Here is a 508-nt window from a genome sequence, read left to right as displayed (position 1 = left end):
ACAATCGATAAACCTTTCTAAAACCGGGTCATATTAAGGGGCTGAATAACGACCCCTAAGCCCTCCCGGGCGGCCGGGGTCACCTAATTCGTGGTCATAGTGCACATACCACGTGGGGGGAAGTTTCCATACTCTGCATAATTACTTCCGAAGGTCAAAAGGTCAGGAGAACTTTTATGAACTTAATAACTCGCCTAGAAACGGAATCTCTTTGATAATTGTTGTTCATATTTTTTTCGGCATATGAGATATTTGCACTCCTTGGCTACATAACGATATTTTTTTCCCGGATGGAAAAGCTTAATAATAACTATAATAGCATTTAGCTGTAGAAAAGGCTTACTCTAAAAAGGGTACAGATGAAGGGCTAATAGTTGATCAACATTGGATAAAAGGCAAGAAATTGATGCAATCAGAGGCTAATGAGGTCAGGTCAGGCCGCAGCATGGCGTGGAGACGACGGCTGCGTTAAGTCACGATATAGCGTGAGGAGCTATGGGGAGATGAA

This window comes from Penaeus monodon, chromosome 27, assembly GCF_015228065.2.
Source record: "Penaeus monodon isolate SGIC_2016 chromosome 27, NSTDA_Pmon_1, whole genome shotgun sequence".
Taxonomy (NCBI): domain Eukaryota; kingdom Metazoa; phylum Arthropoda; class Malacostraca; order Decapoda; family Penaeidae; genus Penaeus; species Penaeus monodon.
This window is presented reverse-complemented; position numbering follows the sequence as displayed.